This window comes from Bombyx mori, chromosome 11, assembly GCF_030269925.1.
Source record: "Bombyx mori chromosome 11, ASM3026992v2".
Taxonomy (NCBI): Eukaryota; Metazoa; Arthropoda; class Insecta; order Lepidoptera; family Bombycidae; genus Bombyx; species Bombyx mori.
The window spans coordinates 11,321,172-11,341,093 of NC_085117.1; positions in this window are offsets into that span (position 1 = coordinate 11,321,172).

Sequence of the window (19,922 nt, forward strand, 5' to 3'; positions counted from 1 at the left end):
CTTGCCTGTGGGATTCGACCACAGTTGCGTCGCTTGATACGAATGCTCCGGGCGTCTTATCCTTTAGGCCTTCAACAACGACGACTTCAAAAGCTTTTAGTTAGAAGATTTTATTTTTGAATATTCATTACAAAATCGTTTGCGACTTTGGGACACATCTAGTATAGATTTATAGTTTTTTTTGTATCCCGGTTTCAATTCTCAGTAAGGATATTTCCTGGAAAATCCTATCATGGGCCGTTTGTTACCTGAGTCGTCAAGGATCAGAATGCAAAACGTAATATTTGAAGCTCGGATACTAGTAATGCATTCGCTGACTTTCAATCGTCGGCACCACAATCTTGTCTGGTCTGAAGCGAAGTTATGATCAGTTCCGATTTGGAGGTTAAAATAGTCGTTCTAGTATTATTGAACATTGGCTTTCAAAAAGAATGAATTAGTTTTCGTAAATGAATTTTAGTAACCATTAGGTACCTTGCGCATTTGCCTATCTGCATTTTATTACCCAGTAACTAGATCACCAAATCATAAAATATCAATCACCATGGCAACCACATTCACATTCATATGTAGATAAAGGTTCGAAGAAAGTGGGTATTTAATGGTAAGAAGATATTCTTAATTAGGTAGTACTAGAGGTCCCGCAGTAGTCGAAATTCGACTATAATTAATTGGAATTGTAAGTTTGTACACTATTATGATTGAATTTTATACTTCTATAATCACAAATTTTGCCAAGACTACACTATAAAAAAGATTAACAAAGACAAACAATATTTAATCTCAATTTGACAACAGACGTCAAGAACAAAAGTTTGACAATAAATAGTATGCATGCGTGTGTGCGTCGAATACATGGTATGTAGTGTGTGTAATGTTTTCTTTATTGATTTAAGGTATATTTTATGCATTATTTAAAAAAAATATTAGCATTGGCACTACTTCTATATATTCTCTATAAGTGTGGAAAATTTCATACTCCTCCGTCCGCGCAATTTTCGTAAAAAGGGATACAAAGTTTTTGCTTCACGTATTAATATATAGATTCTAGTTTCTTGAATTGTTTCCGCTACATTACTTATCGCACTTCATTGATAAATTGAGGAATGACGTTATGTTTAGTGTGCGTGAAGATATCGCCGCATGCGTATTTCGTATGAAATTAGAACATCGGTTAATGTATGAATTTGAACGCAGTAAGATTGCTTTATAGGTCGAGTTTACTTTGATATTTATGTACAGATAATAACACGAAATCTAGCTGTGTTCATTGCTTTAAGTATGGTAGAAATTAATTAGTTTAAAGTTTTGTTAGTTTAAAAACAAAATCTGGTGTTGCATTGCTGCATTGCGTAACATTTACTGGTGGTAGGACCTCTTGTGAGTCCGCGCGGGTAGGTACCACCACCCTCCCTATTTCTGCCGTGAAGCAGTAATGCGTTTCGGTTTGAAGGATAGGGCAGCCGTTGTAACTATACTGAGACCTTAGAACTCATGTCACAAGGTACGTGGCGGCATTTACGCTGTAGATCTCTATGGGTTCCAATAACCACTTAACACCAGGTGAGCCGTGAGCTCGTCCACCAACCGAAGAATTAAAAAAAAAAAGTTTGTGCACTTGTGTCGTGAAACTGTGTTTATTATGCGTGAAATATTTTTTCATGAAAAAGCTTCGAGAGCGACCTAAAATATTACCTCACTACATCACTTTCTCAGCCTGTCTACTGTCCACTGCTGAACATAATTATTATACTTTCATATCATATCATCATACCATCATACTGTTTGTTATTATTATTTGTTTTGTTTTACATACTTACTGGACCTCTTGTGAGTCGCACACGGGTAGGTACCACCACTCCGCCTATTTTCTGCCGTGAAGCAGTCATGCGTTTCGGTTTGAAAGGTGTTCAGTCGTTGTAACTATACTGAGACCTTAGAACTTATATCTCAAGGTGGGTGGCGCATTTACGTTGTAGATGTCTACGGGCTCCATTAAACACTTAACACCAGGTGGGCTATGTGCTCCTCCACCCATCTGAGCAATAAAAATTAAAAAAAATTTGAAAAGTTTCAAGCAAAGCAAAATTGTTTATTGACGATTTTACCTTGACGATGCGCTGAAATATTCCTTGATACTTCGCAAAAGTATTTCAATGGGAATGTGATAAAAAAAAAACTTTCCGTTATAATTATTTATTGTGCTTATCGTTGGGTGTAGGTACACGTTAATCAAAATATTAATTATTCGTAGGGGAATAACATTCTGTGTTTATTTCACTTTAACCGCTTTCGTAATGTAGGTCACGTAGTTAATTATTATAAGACACACAGTGAGTACAATTGGGCAAAACAGGAAATCTGTTTTGAATTTACGTACCACTCTTATATACACTATGATCCTGTTAATTAATTACTGGAGCATTAGAAGGTATGTGACCACTAATACGAATGTAAAGATGGGAACAATGATACGATGATGACACTGAATATTTGCTTACAGTAGGTTTAAGCAATATAAGCAAGACCGCCTTGGACTTCCAAATTCAAACTCGGACACCGCGGTAATATAGTTAAGGTACCAACGACTTCGCTGGATAGGTTAGACGCCCAGTACGTCCATATAATGACGTGACTACACCAAGCTTCAGAATCTCGGCCATGAGTGCCACTTTATCTTGAAACCATCGGAGTTTAAAAAATTTTTTTTTTATTGCCTAGATGGATGGACGAGCTCACAGCCCACCTGATGTTAAGTGGTTACTGGAGCCCATAGACATCTACAACGTAAATGCGCCACCCACCTCGAGATATAAGTTCTAAGATCTCAGGTATAGTTACAACGGCTACCGCACCCTTCGAACCGAAACGCATTACTGCTTCACGGTGGAAATAGGCGGGGTGGTGGTACCTACCCGTGCGGACTCACAAGAGGTCCTACCAATAAGCTAATGCCGCCACCAGTCAAGTTAGGCGGTGGCAGAATATTAGATGCTTGCAACTTCAGTTTGTTTAACCCTCGAACGCTGTCGTTGCATGAACCCCAAACTCTTAATTGTTTAAACGACACTTGCATGTCAAAACAGCTTTTCAGCTATTTAAAAAATATAACTTCTAACTCCCAAACAGTATTTGAATCTTTTTTTCATAAACTCTGTTTTTTTTGTATTGCCCTTGTACCACGTTTTTACTGTAGCCTTCTTGCCGAATCTTCACAGTGGTCGCGATTCCGATCCGGTGGTAGATTCAGCGAAACAGAGCTCTTGTTAGGGGCTCTTGTTAGTAATTCTCTCGAGCTGAGCCCGTGAGCTCACCTACCGGTTCGTGTGTAGTTAGAATAGCCTCTTAGGCTACCAATGATTAGGTACAGCAACGAAAAACATTCAATTCTTCACCCGCGTCTTTATTAAATCGTTTTACGTGACTTTTCCTGATAGAAATTTCCTATGTCCCGATGAGCATCCTATATTCAAAACAAAAAACATTTAATGTGGCATAAATCGATTTTTAGAACAGTTCAAGCGAAGTTTCGGTGCATTAGTGCGTGCATCGTTAATTAGAGTGCTTTGTACATGGCGTCACGTGACATGGAAAAGGATCTCGGTTGTGCTTCACGGAATGCGGGTGTCACCTTCACATTAACGCTGCGAGCTCTGAATGTCTTATAATACATTAAAATACGTCCAGTAGTCCAAGAAAACGACCGGCGCCAATATTTCAAACGCTTTATTTGAAATTTGATACCGTATTTGTGTATCGAGTTTGACAATGTGTTTATGGAATACTGTGTGTGCGTGTGAGTTTGTTAGAAAATCTTTGTAGCGGTTTTTTTATGGGTTTCGAATCGTTCAATCAGTGTGAAATCGTAAAATTTCATTCAATAAAACAAATTAAGAATACACAATTGTAATTAATAGTCGAATTGGGACTGACAAACGAACGGACAGCTTATTTATTATCAATGTCAGTTCTGGATTTTTATTTTTCTAATTGCGGTAATAGAGGAAGACAGAGGAAGCTTACGAGTAACTATAGTCCATAGACAGCAGTTACTTGAATGCCGCCAAAGGCGTCAAACCTGAAGTCCGCATTTGATAAAGTTCAAAATACGTCCTATCACCAGGACCTGTAGTTACAATTTGCCGTACCACCAGTAAAATAAGTTAAGATGAGTTCACTCAAGGAGCAATATTCTGGGAGCATTGCGGGCATGCAATTTGAATCGGACGACCCTTCAAATATTAAGAAAGGAAATCCGTAGATTTTTCCGACAGAAATAGGCAAACTGCTGGTATCTACCCGTGTAGGCGTTGGTTGGCGACTGCAATAGGCTAGTAAAACAAACAAAAAACGCTACTGCCCATTCTCCTTTGAATCCCTTAGGCGCCTTATACGACCTCCATAAGAAGACATGAGGTGGTGATGCTCTTAGCCAGCTGGCACCACACAAAGCTATGTACGAAAGAAACCATGTACACACACCGATTTGTTCAAAGTACCCAATTCAGATTTTCTTTACTTAATGGCTGGTAGTTTACGGGGCTATTCTCCTCACAAACTGGTAGGTGAGCTCACGGTCTCAATTTGAGAGAGTTTTCTAACACTGGTCCTAGTAAAAGCAGGACTTCACAGAATATACCAAGGCACCGGAATGGCACGGCGGCCCACTGAGAAGATCCGGCGAGAAACTCAGTTGTTTTTTGTGTATGAAGCTAAAATAGGGATAGATATATTTTATACAATCAAATTGAAATTTCGACCTCACATGTCACGTCATGTCTTAAATATTACATAAAATTAAATAAATATGTATACATTTTAAACATAATTCGAAACCAATATTTCTTAACAAAACTTTCTTATTATTGCTCTTTACGTTCCGCGTTTAAAATTGTACTCCTCCATATACTTTAGAAGTGCATTTTATAAAAACAAAACGCATTTATATTCAATGAAAGGTACTATTAGTAATCCTTTGCTATTCAGACAAATTATTTAAATTAGCAGCATAAGCGGATTCCGCTACAAAATGCGTGTTTATGTTAATAAAACGAAATTATTAAAATAATTACCGAATGCATCAGTTTTGTGGTACCTACACGTCGGACTATTTATTATGTTAATGCGTTGCCACACTTTTCAGCTTTAGTTAAAATTTCGTCTTGTATTTAGATTATATTGTAATTAACTACATTGTATTAGGCTTTTTTTTATTAGAAATTACATTCCATTTTCTCTATAAGGTAGCCGTTGAAAAAGATTTATGAGTGGACGTTTTAGTTTTAAAACATTTAGATGAATGCACATTTTTGACATTAAGCTTTGCTTTTCATGTTTATATTTGTAATAAATTAGTGCATTTCTTATCTGATAATTTCATGAAAGTTTTATTTATTTATTTCTAGAACTCATTCTCTTTCAGTTGTCACAACCATTATATTCGGAAACGATTAGCACTACGGGTGAATTATGTTTAGTTACTGGTGGTAGGACCTCTTGTGAGTCCGCACGGGTAGGTACCACCACCCTGCCTATTTCTACCGTGAAGCAGTAATGCGTTTCGGTTTGAAGGGTGGGGCAGCCGTTGTAACTATACTTGAGACCTTAGAACTTGTATCTCAAGATGGGTGGCGCATTTACGTTGTATATGTCTATGGGCTTCAGTAACCACTTCAACCCAGGTGGGCTGTTGTGAGCTCGTCCATCCATCTAAGCAATAAAAATACATAAAGAAGAAAATTTCTAGGTGTATAATGCGAAAGCGAGTATTGAAGATGTGAAATGAATTTAAGGGTGGCTTACTGCACGGATGCTTCGGGAAGTACCTGCGCCGGATAGGGGCTGAGCCGACGACGAGGTGTCACCATTGTGGACACGACCTGGACACGGCGGAGCATACGCTCGCTGTCTGCCCCGCTTGGGAGGTGCAGCGCCGTGTCCTGGTCGCAAAGATAGGACCTGACTTGTCGCTGCCTGGCGTCGTGGCGTCGATGCTTGGCAGCGATGAGTCATGGAAGGCTATGCTCGACTTCTGCGAGTGCACCATCTCGCAGAAGGAGGCGGCGGGGCGAGTGAGGGAAAGCTCTCCTCACTACGCAGAAACCCGCCGCCGCCGAGCAGGGGGTCGGGACCGGGGTCGTATCCGTGACCTGGCCCCCTAAGAGCTAGGGGTCCCACCCGTTTTGTGCGGGGAGAGACCCAGACGTATGGTGGCGTGCTTGCACGCTCACCCGCAATAGGAAGCCGGGTGATGGCAGACCGCGTTCCCCCGACCGCTCTGGGGGAAGGTGTAACGCGGCGCCATCAAAGCGGGCTCTCGGCCCGCTGAACGAGGGAACCGGTGGTCGTTTCGCTGGCGGCCACCGGTCCGGCGTCCGTGGGACGGTGGGATGGATGTAATGTGCTCTGCGTCAACCCTGTCCCGCCGTTTCAATAGCCCCGACTGGGCTCCGGCCCGGTCCGAGGTAGGGCGCCGGTTGTGAGCGGCAGGAGTTTTTAGTGAGGTTCAACTCCCACATACCCCACCTGCCGCGCGGGTGGGGATCCGGCGATTTTCTCCTGTGGAAAAAAAAAAAAAAAAAAAAAAAAAAAAAAAAAAAAAAAAAAAAAAAAAAAAAAAAAAAAAAAAAAAAGGGTGGCTTACTGTAGGTACACAGCTAAGGGATCAAGCAGTCTTTGATGTAAGTAACATTGTCATAATCGTTAGATTGGTGCATAAAATTATGCGAACAATTCTAAACATAGGTTTTTTTTAATAAATATGCATTTCTGAAGCCATTATAACGGAGTCCTTTCTAACTTTTAAAGACTCTTTTGAGGTAGATAATCTTGCTTTGAAGAAATTTTGAAAGGATACGTTTAGTTTTTTTTTTTTCGATGTGTTATGTTTTCTAATTAATATTAGTATTGTTAAATTATTTGAATTTAAATTTTGATCGTTTATTTTGAATACGGAACCTTCCGAAATAATCCGAAACGCGCTTACCCGCTTTTTTACATTGGTCCCCGTAGATATATTAAGATGTTTAAATGTAGCGTATCCGACGCTTTAGCAATACCATTAGCAAATATAAAAACATAGGATAGGTATTTGGAGGTGCGTCTTTAGATTACGTTGGGGTCACCACCAGTCACCAGCTTGGAGGTAACGATAAAGGAAAGATCTTCCGCCGAGCGGGTGAATTTGCTCGGTAGACCGATGGTCCGTATGTACGGAACTTGTATACATGCATTCTTATCTTAAAAACATAAAGCACATGCGACTTAAAAAAACTAAGCATTATAATAATTAGATCCAATTAGGAATCTGCGATCTCTTATAAAGACACAGAACCGGCCAATTTCGAATTAGCTTATATTCAGAGCTAGCATTGTCCTCCTATCAGATTAGGTATAGTCTTCCGCGATATAATATCAAAGAATCAATTCGTTGTAAAGGCTGTCCCGTCTTTCAAAGCCGAACTAATGACTACTTGGGCTCAGATATTTCGAGAATTTGACTTATGACTGAAGAAAGGAAATAAATGATCAAAACTAATATCAGGTCTGCACAGGATACAGTTATAAAAAAAGCTCACTGAGTTTCTCGCTGGATCTTCTCAGTGGGTCAAGATTTCGATCGGGTGGTAGATTCTGGGAAGCACTGCTCTTGTTAGGGCTAGTGTTAGCGAATTCTCTCAAGTTGAGCCCGTGAGCTCTCCTGCCCGTCCGCGCGTAGCTGGGATAACCCCTTAGGCTCCTAGCGAACGGGTAGGGGAAATAATATATAAAGAAAAGAGTCGTTTGCCGAAAGCCTATTTGGATGATAAGCGACGATACGAGACCGATGCACGTGAAGTCGTTAACTTTGATTCATTACGTTCTGATGTAGCGTAACGATTTGGCATAGCCACAGAAAATCATATTTCGATTCGGTGCATTCCTTTACATTTTAATGGACTATTTTGAATCTTTACAACTGAGTTAGCTCGAAGCAGCTTAGTTGGAAACATGCAATTTTAAAACAATTTACGAACGATTTGTATTTCGTTCTCAGAGTACATCGACTTCTAATTCTTCTTCAAATTTATTAAAACGCGTGTGTTAAAAAATAAAAACAAGGATATCCACATTTTGGATATATTTTTTCCGACTTTCAACTGAATAAGAACTATTCCTATTTAAACTTAATCAAATTAAAAATAATTCAGGACAGGTAAATATATGTGTGTTGATCTTCAGAGATGAGACTTAGAGCTCCGACGAACTACACACGAATGCGTTTCGTCGTGAAATATATGTATATTGTGTCCTTCCGGCCGGCGCCCCACATTAATGATTACACTTGTACCATCGGCGCATGAAATTTAAAGTATTTAGTTCTCACGGAAACACAGTCTCACATAAAAGGTACGATTTTCAAAATGTAAGTCAAGGATGCTTAGTATTACGATGTTTTAAGAACCGTGGGAGAGTTACTCATCGCACGGCGCCATACATGACTAATACTGTATTCTGCTAGAAAAATCCTTGTCAATAGCAACGGTAGTGTTTGAAAAGTTTGAAAAATAATTGATGGCAGCGGCGGAGCCTGGGAAAGCGCCACCGCCGGCCCGACCGCGCCTCTACAAATAACTTATACTCATTTCATTCATCTTGTTTCTAGAACGGGATTTTGTCTATCTTGTTTGTGTGAGTCCGACTCGACGATGCATTTAAATATTTTTTGTCAGATTTAAATGAAACACTTTATGGACGTGTCCGAGAATTAAGTTTTGTATAGTTAAATGGATTTTGTATTAAAATGTTATTCGTTGTGAATGTAATTATGTGGAGTGACTTTAAAGTTATAGGTGCCGCATTGGTTAAATCCATTGTATATTATTTATATGACGTAACGAAGAGTTTTTCGATGCTGGCGTGTCATTGTTTCTTGGTATGTGAATGAATATTGTGTATAGTAAGTAGCACGATCCATCTGACGGCGGATCACTCTTGTAAACAAGCTTTGTGGAGTTCATTCAATTATTGCCGGGATGGTGTGTATGGGAGTCAGGGGACGACGTCGAAGGGTCGGCGGGGGCGCGGGACGAGGCCGGGACCAGGAATATTCAAAGCGTGAGAACGCCGCGCGACCCGCATGCCGCGACTCCACATATCTCACGCGCAACCTCTACTCGCGACCCGCGATAAATACTTCAAACACAACCTTAACTCACGGATATAAAGTCGCAATTACAATTATGCCTGTCCGTGGTTATCGCTCAGAACATCGAGGACAATAGTTTTCTAGTTTAGGTACGTCGATGTCTGTTGGCATTGGCCCGGATATTGCTGACGAGCGCGTATGTCCGCTCGCACTCATTGAAGACGCTTTGTTCTCTTTGGAATGTTCAATGGCTAAATGATTCTTGATTTTAGGTACTTATTGAAATCGCTGTACAAAGCTTCGTTACTCTTTAATACTACTGACAAATTGTTTGGTTCGAAAGGTCACATTAACCGATTCACATTCCTAATCCCGGCCCGTGGCGTATCTCTTCTGATGCCTGATCTACCACAAACATCGCAATTAACAAGTCATGTGACTACGTGGGCACGAACAGACGTTAAATATACTGTAATGATACGTTTTAATAATGTTGGTACGGCGTCTTTTATGCGATCGCAACTAGTAGGCGTATCGTAAAACGTTTTTGGTGTCGAACGACCGAGTCGTTTCGGCATTTAAACCGACGTTCCTGGAAAACGGTCCCCGAGCAGGAGCAGCCGCCCGGCGTCACGAGTGCACTCCGGCCGCGTCTTCTTTCACCTTGAGACATCGATTGTAGGTATATCCTAAATATAGATAGCGGATTACGTATTCGAGGTGACAGACAATGCGACATCGATGCGAAACCTCGCGAAACGCTTGTCCTCGTGTTATTGGGGAAGTGTAGTAGGGGGTCAGGGGTGCGGGGGGCAAGGGGTCGATTTCGGCGGGCCCCGGCGGGCGTCGACCTCGTGAAAGGCGCGCGCTCGCCTTTTTACGCGCTCTTTCCCGCGCCGCGCCGCCACCCCGCGGGCCCCCGGCGGTCGCCGCCCGCGCCAGGTGCTGCCAACCGATACTCCGTCTGCGCCGCGCCGCTTACTCGTCAACTATATGCACACTACACAATATTTGCAATCACGAAAATTATAATAATATGACAGCATCATCGTCCTTTTTAATTGATTGTTAAGTTTGAAATTTATATCTAATTAGAAATTTAAGTACGGTACGACAAAAGTTCAATTCCTAATATTTCGTTGCCGCCTGTTACCCAGACAAAGTCAACAACAAAATCGTTGCTCTGATAAATGAATCAAATAAGATTAATCAATTACTATTATAAGATAAGATAGATGTTCCTTACGATTAGTCAAGAAATTTACGGTTTACTTATGGTATCAACAACAGCTTATTCTATTTCCATATCCATGTTATAGATAGGCTAGGTATGCGGAGCTTGAGAGCTAGCATTGTTTTAGAACAAAAAAGGACTGTTTTAAATATATCTAAGATCATCGAGTTTTAATGGTTTAAAAAATATATACCTAGAAAAAATTTAGTGTACATAGATACGTACGTACACGTACAGGGAGCGAGGGGCACGAGCGGGCCGCATGTTGGCGCTCCCTGGCCGCCGCTCCGCCGCCGCTTCGCCCTAATTAAACAATAATCGAAAAACTACAATGAACGGGCGCACGGCTCGGTGTCGAGCGGCGGACCGCGCGCCCCTCGCCGGTCGCACTCCAGCGTGACGTCATCATTGCACTCCTCGTTATCGCCTCTCGACTCCGACCAAGACACACGACCTAATAGATCTCACCAAAATATTCAGACTGGTTTTTGTTCGATTTTGTCTGAGAACTCGCGTCGACTATACAACTAAAACGGCACTAACGTACGCTCGCGCTCTCAGTACTTTTAAATCGTTTGTTCTTTTAAATTAAAATATCGAATTGGAAGACTAACTAATCGGCCCATCGCAGGGTAAATTAAGGGACCCTCGATAGCGATAATATCGTATCGCATCGACTCGGGGGTTCACTCCGTGTAGTCATTGTATTAGATGAACTACAATGTTATAACTGTTTAAAATGCTAATAGCATTTCGTGAGAAGACAAAAGGGGCAGACAAGCGCGGCGTCAAATGACGGACGGTGTGCGGCGGCGGCGCGGCGGCGGCGGGGCGACAATGAATGAGTTTGAGTTTGCCTCGAAATAGTAGAATAGTCTGTTTAGAGATAATAATTAGAACAAGGCGAAGCGGTGCGATTTGTCTTTTTTACTAGATCCTTAGCGTTGAAGTTGCGAAAGACTATAATGATGACTCGTGAATTATATGCGGACGGCGTCAGGTGTATCATTTACTATAACCACAGTAACATCTCATTATTAACTACCTTACATTAAATTAATGTTAAAAACAGTAATTATCGCATTTTTCATTTCTGGAAATTGAGACATTTAGGTGCGTACACCTTTGATTAATTGCGTTAAGTACGTTTATGTGGCAGTCTAATCGACTTTTGTTTTACGAAGTATATACATTTAATAGACCGGTACGTCTACGTCCGTCTATTCGTGTCGAACTAGTTTCGACAGGTGACACGATTTCCGTGACGTCGAGAATCGTCACCTATCAATTACATCTCCGACACGAAAACCAAACACGCCGCTCGGAGTCTCTGTTCGTCACTTATTATTGGGGCTAGTTGCTTAGCAACCGTTTACCATACGTCAGTTTCGACACACCACAATCGCCATCGCCACATCGCCAGCAACACAGAAACAACTAAGAGGCGTCCAGTTCTTGCAACATAATTTGCGATACTTTTGATACTTGCGAGACTTTTGCTTGTGACCGCTTGCTTACATTCGCGTTCGCAATTGAGGCGACGACAAAGAACATCAAACCCATCACCGATGACGTCAGGCTGGTTTTTTGTTTCCACGTCTATAACCTCGCGCGGAACGTTGATCTACATCTAATACGTACATGAGCAGTTATTGTGTACACTGCGGGATACGTACTAGTATACGTGACGCACGGTCCGCGTGGCTGTGTGCGCAAACATATCTCTGTCAATCAATGGACTATGGACATGGTTGAAGATGCCCAGGAATATCTGCAGCTAACTTTCATCTTTATATTACACTTAAAATTATCCAATGAAATGTTACAATATATATGGTATTAGCGTAATGAAATTCTGGATCGAAAATAATAATAATTTTGATTCAGTTTTTACGTGATTTTTCCACAAGGACTGCTTTGAATTTTTTTAATTACTCCTTAGATCTCCCTTTCACCGTAACACCACCCAAAGATGAAGCAGTATATTCATAGTACCTGGAGCCACAGAATTTCACCATATCGTTGCCACATTTTTCCGGTGCTTCTGACTGTTATGACATATCTTTCTTCAAACGTGCTTTGAAAGTCTCTTGGGTTGTAGGGTGCTTACCCATATCCCTATCATTGCTGATGTCTTTGAGCATCGTTGACCATTCATCATTAGGCAGGTCATTAGTATACCTGGTATTTTTTTCTGTGTGAAAATATTTAGTAGTTGATTTGATTATTATTTGAATTATGTGGGTACTTTTTCATCTGCTATACGAATCCTTTTAGAGAGTTGACTGTTAATAAACCACATATATATTTTATTTTTAATTTTTAATAAGAACTATAAGTAAGAAGGATAATTTTATTAAAAAAGTACTTGTAGATAATTTATGAGACCAAGCGTAGTATTAACTATTATTTTGACCAAGGCGTAAACTTTGAAAGCGCCACTGAACTTACTTCAGCGTCCAGCTTTCTGTTTTGTGTATTCCGTACAGTATTTACGTTTTTATCGCAAATCAATCTGTAAGATGGACGATTATTATTTTATATTGGAAAACAATGCATGAGACTACACTATCATACCAGATCCTGCAGACCGAATGGTAAACAGTCGACGTACCCTTTACACGTCCTTACAGATCCTCCAGATCCATTAACGGTGCTTTTAGGTACCTTAAGCACCGGTCACCGTCCTCGTCGAACCCGTCGCTTGCGACGAAGGGCTCGACGAGCGAATTAGCCCATAGACACAGCCCACTGTGTTTCTCGCTGGATCTTCTCAGTGGGTCGCGTTTCCGATCCGGTGGTAGATTCTGCAAAGCACTGCTCTTGCTATGGCCTGTGTTAGCAACACTCTCGGTTAGAACCCCGTGAGTTCACCTACACGTCAGGGAGAAGCTGAAATGGCCTCTCAAGGCTATCAGCATAGGTAGGGAGAAAGAAAAAAAACTACACTATATTCGAAAAGCAGCCGCTATTGTGGATCTTCGGAAAAAATCCGAACAAAATCAACTAGTTGCATTAGTAATTTTTTCGCAATGCATAAACACATCCCATAGAAACCAAATTCGTTTTGTACAAGATTGTAGTTGCCCCAACGATTGCATTGTCGTTGCAAATTGATCAAGGTACACTATCCGCTGTGTCGTTCGGTCGGCCAAACGTTTCAGCCAAGCGACTTTGAATTCAATGTCTTGAACGACAAGGGCTAGAGAACTTGCGTTGTCACGAAAACCAACACGCTTATCTGTTGCGTATCTCATTATCACCTTTAATAGTTTTTAGCGCGGAGTCTGGTCGGAGGCCCCGATTGTCAAGTTTGCTTGAAATTAGACGTCAAAATATACATAAGCCGACATGAAAGTACTGTGACTTTGTCGAAATGTCGAAATAAGTAGCCTCAGAATACGGAGCTGTGGTGTGATGTGATACCAATGAAATACTTCATAATACCGTCCTTTGAACACCATAACTTTCATTACGTCTGATAATTAGCGCATTGTCAGATTAGCGGCGGCGTAATAAATACCGAACTCAGTTTCTAATTGAAGAAAGTCAAGAATTTATTGATGGTCACAAAAATAATGAAAAGTCGTTCTGGTTCTGAAAAAAAAAAAGCAACGATGCTTTCCGATAAGTATCCGTCGACATGTACTAGAGTCATGTTATTTAAAATTAGAATGATTTGGAGGAATCGTTCTTTATGCAAAATGTCAGTGTTTTAACAGCATTCATTGACATCAATATATTCGGGTAATTTTAAGGTGTGTAGGTACTTATGATATATTGTTGTATTGCGTGTTCTGTAGCCTCGGCTTGGACTACCAAACTTTCTGTGTCACTGTTGTGGTTGGCTTATGAGGTTGTAAGCTCGTCTCGTCTTCCTTCCAAGGATTTGAAAGAAAAAAAAACTTTTGATGTCGTCGTGGCCGAAAGGATAAGACGTTTGGTGCAGTCGAGTGTAGCGATGCATCGGTGTTCGAATCTCACACAGGTACCAATTTTTCTAATAAAATACGTACTCAACAAATGTTCACGATTGACTTTCACGGTGAAGGAATAATATCGTGTAATAAAGATCAAACCTGCAAAATTATAATTTGCGTGATCACTGGTGGTAGGACCTCTTGTGAGTCCGCACGGGTAGGTACCGCCACCCTGCCTATTTCTGCCGTGAAGCAATAATGCTTTTCGCTTTGAAGGGTGGAGCAGCCGTTGTAACTATACTTGAGACCTTAGAACTTATATCCTAAGGTGGTTGGCGCATTCATGTTGTAGATGTCTATGTGCTCTAGTAACCACTTAACACCAGGTGGGCTGTGAGCTCGCCCACCTACTCATCTAAGAAAAAATAAAATAAAAAAGGGTTCGGAATATTCTAATGAACTTTAGTCGAATCAAACCTGGAAAATACCCACTACTCTGTAAAATTTAGTTCATAGTTCCTTTTTTTTATCCAAGCTGATAGACATGAGAGGCTATTTCAGCGTAACCTTAACTAGTAGGTGAGCTCACGGGGCTCAAACCGGAGTGATGCTAACACTGACCCTAGCAAGAGCCGCGTTCGGCAGAACCTACCACCGGATCGGAAACGCGACCCGCTGAGAAGATCCGGCGAGAAACTCAGTGGGCTGTGTCTATGAGTTAGTTCGCTCGTCGAGCCCTTCGTCGTTTCTTTACTCGTAGTAATATAAATAATGTAGATTCTTATGCGTTCATTCGCTTCATGTGGTGTTGGTTAAGGCGTATCGATTATGCATACGCACCACCATCCTGCCAAGTGAGCGGTAAACTCCTCTGTCTCCGGAAATACAAACATACATCAATCGAAATTCCAGCATTACTGCATAAAATTTTTACATGACCTTATCCCAAATAGGTTTTTAAAACGGAGACTTAAGTCTTAACGGCAAATAACATTTTATTTAAAATACTTACATCATAGAAATGTGTTTAGGAGAGAAATGCAGTACCGAATGCGACTAAGACGTATTTTCATATTCTATTAATCTGTTCTTGTTTACAACTAGTTTTTTTTATTTTTATTAGGTTCACACAACTCGATAAAATCTGCACACATAAACATTGAACTTATTTACATAAAATTAATACATTGTAGAATTCACCCTTTTGGGTGTGAACACATCTTGCTTAAGAGCGTTTGTGCTTAAGATGTTCTAGGTATTAGAAATTTAAAAGTCGTTCGACTAAAATATGTAGAGCAGCAGGTGTGTGAACATCCAGCTACCCTCCGGCCTCAGTCCACGGGCGCCCTCGAGCGTGCAACAAGAATGATTGCGATTAGCTCCATTTACAGGCGCACGATCCATTATAGTCTTTCCCATCAAGCGACAAGGCTCAAAATTCCTCCTGCTCCAACTGCACGTGCATTTTAACGGTTTAATCGGTTGTACGAACCGAAACTGTGTAATCAATAGCAAAATACAACATCGCTCGTTATGAATATCAAAAATATTGAATACGACGTTTTGTAATATAAATTGTTTATATGGAATCATAACAAAGCGAAGTACTTAGTGACTGGCTGACTGGGTGCGACGTTGTGCAATAGGTATGTAAACAAACAAACCAGCCGCTCGTCGAGTCGTCGTACCGTGTAAAATGCATACAAGGCACGCGGTATCACATGCATAACTTACGTGTCCGTGCGTCCGTCGGCGGCGCGACGGTGTGCAAGCAAAAGCACGAGAGTAAATCGCTCGTCGAGTGCACTGGTACCGGTGGTGCGGGGCGGCGCGCTCCTGGTGGCCGTGAGGTCGCGCTAAATCTTATCTCAAGCGCACGTACGCTGTTATGCATGGTACGAAACGTGAGAACGAGATCGTTACGAGTGTGTGCGCACGTTGCGGGCCGCGGTGCATACGGCGGAGGTGCAGCGTGCAGCGTGCGCGGGGCGCGGGCGCACGACGCGGACTGCAGCACCACCGCGCCCTCTGACCGCGCCCGGGCCCCTATACATTCTCAACTGCACTACAATGAATGGAAACGGCACGGCCGCGGCGTCCTGACACCGTGCACACTACGCGTGCATCGAACAACCCCGCGCTCTCTCGGCGATCTCTGCGCCGGATCACACCGAACAATAGATAACATCGCAACTGATTTTGTCCCGTTTGTGTCATAATAAAGCCGTGACTTTAACCCGCTGGCCTATTCAAGTTAGAATTAGCTTTTAACAAAACTATACGTAACCTTTAGAACCAATTCGAAGGCATCTAAAGTTATATTAATTACTTTGCTGTACCTATCGTCTAACACTAATGTGATTTACATTTTAATTCAATATAAAATATTCTTACCTACTTAAAATTTGTTAAATATTAAAAAAACCTATTCTATTAATCTAGTAAAAACAAGAAGTTTTATATTGATTACAAAAATTCGAATGAAACATTAGAGTTGGCGGTTTTTTTATAGCTGTGTAGGGACTTTACTATATTGCATAGCGATAGTGCAAGTAAAGATGTCATATACCAAAACAAAGCGGCGAGGGCGCGCGTGCCGGCGACAAGGCGATGACGCCACATGTAGGCATGCTTCAGATTCCATTCAGAGGGTTTTATCGGCGGCGGCGGAGAGAGGAGCTGCGTACGCGCAAGAATTCGGCTGTTTGGGTGCGCGCGCTGCACGCGGGTCAACGACCTAATAGCGCCGTCCTTTCAAAGATTTTTCTAACCGGTACCCGCACTGTTCTAATAGGACTTCAGGAAGCTATTTACGTTTACATAATTAATGTTTGTTTTGGCTAATTCGTTGTGATGTATGAACACGCACTATTGAGTATAAGGATTATACTCAGTAACTCAGTAACTATACTGAGACCTTACAACTTATATCTCAAGGTGGGTGGCGTATTTACGTTGTAGATGTCTATGGGCTCCAGTAACCACTTAACACCAGGTGGGCTGTCAGCTCGTCCACCCATCTAAGCAATAAAAAAAAAAAAAAAAACGCACTGCTCTGATATTAAATGACTTCAACAATGATACGCAAACAAAAACAAACTCCTAGCGGGAACCGAACCTGCAAGTCCCTACAAAGCGGTTAAACGTTTGCTTATTAACAATGAATACTATAAGTCCCGAGTATCACAATTAACGTTATAATTAACAAGAAAAGTAACATTTTTCAGCAGTAACTTGAAGTTCTATTATAGGATCCCTCTGTATTTGACTCAATTGTTATTGTTCTCACACAGTGGCGTGAACCTAACATTTATGGGTTTGATTGACGTACACATTTCTGATTTTTCTAGGTCCGGGCTAGATGAGAAACGCACGATTTGACGAGGGAATTCGTTCATAAGGATTAGAGGGCGGAATGTTAATTCAAGAGCTTAATCCAGACATCAATGACCTATTAGAGCTCTAGGTGCCTATTGAAAGTGCTTCTACGTGGGTTCTTCACAACGGCGATGCATATTGAGATGTTAGAAATAGGAAGGTAGTACCGTTTCACCAGTTCTGATTCGCCTCAAGATCGGCATCCGCTATGATTTGCGGATAGGCTCTAGAGAATCAAATATGTATATTATTATAAAGAGGGTTAATATTGACAGAAAATTATGTACTGTAAAAGTATGGCTCGAATTTCTTATATTTTCAAAGCTAGTTTGGCTACAGATGTCATCCTAATTGGCTTTCTCACTCGTGGTCGATAATACCGTAACTATGATTTGGCTGTAGGGAGATCTTACCTTTAGAAAAGTGGGGATAACACAAAATGCTACCTCTTTGCTGTTAACGCGAAATGCGTGCAGTGTTTTAAGAGACTAAAGTTCAGTTTGTCTGCAAACTTCGCCTCTTAAGTATAAAGCAAAAAACAACGATGACACTTTTATTTTGGAGTATATGGTTTGTAAGATTGTAATTGAAATAAATTACTTCTTTGTATCGTGCGCGGGAAAATCGAAAAATAAAATGAAAGAGCCAAAAATGAATACAGATGATTGTCGCTTATCACTTATTTAGTACATGGTTACAAACCTCAAGAATCTCAAGCAGGTATCGGTATATTAAGGAATAATGTTAGTTAAAAAAATTCTATGCGTTTTTCTACAGTTGACAAGATTTTCAAATTTCATTCATAAATTTATTAATTGTCAAACACTGATAGTATGATTTAATTTTCGACCTTCTGTGGTGAACACGGAAATATTAAAGTACCTATCTATTTATCGCGAATAGGTCATAAATTAAGCTATGTCCAAATGTAGACCTAAGGGAATACTAAAATCGAATTCCGGTGTTTCAGTTATCTGTCTTACTTGTACCGCAAGTATCTTTATCTCCGTTTAATGACAGCATTAGAATAGAATCAGTGATAAATAAATCAAATTTCACGTTTAAATATGATGTTCCTCCTTTGATAATATTTAGTAGGTACTCGTAAATGCGATAGATACAATCAACAAGCTAGTGATCTATTTTTAAGGTTCCATGGCCTATAATGGATAGAACGCTCAATGTTTTCGCATCTTAGCCCGGATTTTTCTCGCCGGATCTTCTCAGTGGGTCACGATTTCGATCCGGTGGTAGATTCTGCGAATCTTGCTCTTCGCTGCTGCTCTTGTTTGGGCTAGTGTTAGCAAAGGCTCTCAGTTTGGGCCCGTGAGCTCAGCTACCCGTCCGCCCGTCGTTGAAATAGCCCCTTAGGCTACCAGCAAATAGGTAAGGCAATAAACAAATCGCATCAAGTTGTGCAACTATGAACTAAGTAGGTATAGTTTAAAACTTTCAGTTTTTCGACTAATTAAAAGTTCTTAAAACTTTTGTGACTAACATGTTGAAGGAAAAACGTTGTGTTGCCACAATCAAAGTCTGGAGATAAGATAGATTTGCCTCAGTTACAATCGGTACCTATAGCCCAATATAGCAAAATATATAGGTATATTGAGAGCCCGTTAGGGTCGCTTCCACTATCTTGCCTATGCTACCTAAATGGGTGCGATAACTAGATATTACCTTTAGTTTTCAAAAGTGAGCTTTCATTATATCTACAAGAACTTACAGTACACTGTATGCAAGGTTTTTTTTAATACAGTCCTTATTAAAAACGTGTTTTTAGTGTTTCTAAACCATAACATTTTTTGATATGTAATTCTCTCTGTATGGCGACCGTTTCCTGCGCCGATTCTCCGAATTACGATAAAGTACATAATAAAATTAAAATGAATAAATAGTTTTTCTGTAACAGATGAATCGGAATTATTGTACCCGGTAATTCCCCCGAATTAATAAACGTGGATTGAACAGGCTGATACTGATACATCTGTAGATGGGTAGTCGAGCTCACGGGACACATCGTCCTGGTTAAGTGGTTACCGGAGCCCTTAACTATCGCAACATGAAAGCTGGTACCCATTTTGGAATATGAGATCGAAGTTTTTTTTTTATTGCTTAGATTGTTGGACGAGCTCACAGCCCACCTGGTGTTAAGTGGTTACTGGAGCCCATAGACATCCACAACGTAAATGCGCCACCCTCCTTAAAAATGCTTTTTAAGGTTTCAGTATAGTTATAATGGCTGCCCCACCCTACAAGCCGA